We start from the raw sequence: 432 nt of genomic DNA on the forward strand, positions 1-432 counted from the left end.
GTGCGGCCAACTGAACGAGTCGGCTCTCTGCCGCTCACTGCACAGAACAGATGCCGAGAGAGGTGACACTTCTCCGGGAAAGTCAGGAAAGTCAGTTCGCGGGACAGCACTGGCGAAATCTTCCAACTGAACCATAGCTAAGGTTTATCCAAAAAAGTCGCTAGGTCTGTCAGTATGAATATTCTATGGAAAAAAAGCCGCTAAAAGGGTCTGAAAGTTGCTAAATCTAGTGCTAAAGTCGCGCTCGTGTGTGAGAGACGCGGGAGCTGATGGCAGCGGGCGGTGGATATTTGTGGCGGTCAATGTGGATATTGTGGATGAGTTCTTCTGTCATCACGTTCTATATTAGTTCTACAGCTTCAGTTTCGGAACTTTCACGCTTAGTAACACAAACAGCTGTTCCCTCAACACAGTGCAACAGTGAAAAGGGAC

At 48.4% G+C, this 432-nt stretch overlaps 1 protein-coding gene across 1 annotated transcript in view; it reads left to right on the plus strand.

Moving 5' to 3' along the window:
- The window catches only part of atox1 (antioxidant 1 copper chaperone), a 3,961-nt gene that overhangs the window by 880 nt on the left and 2,649 nt on the right, over positions 1–432 (plus strand). The gene's annotated exons all lie outside the window — the stretch shown is intronic.

This window comes from Sinocyclocheilus rhinocerous, unplaced genomic scaffold, assembly GCF_001515625.1.
Source record: "Sinocyclocheilus rhinocerous isolate Xijiao unplaced genomic scaffold, SAMN03320098_v1.1 scaffold44, whole genome shotgun sequence".
In the NCBI taxonomy this organism is placed as follows: Eukaryota; Metazoa; Chordata; class Actinopteri; order Cypriniformes; family Cyprinidae; genus Sinocyclocheilus; species Sinocyclocheilus rhinocerous.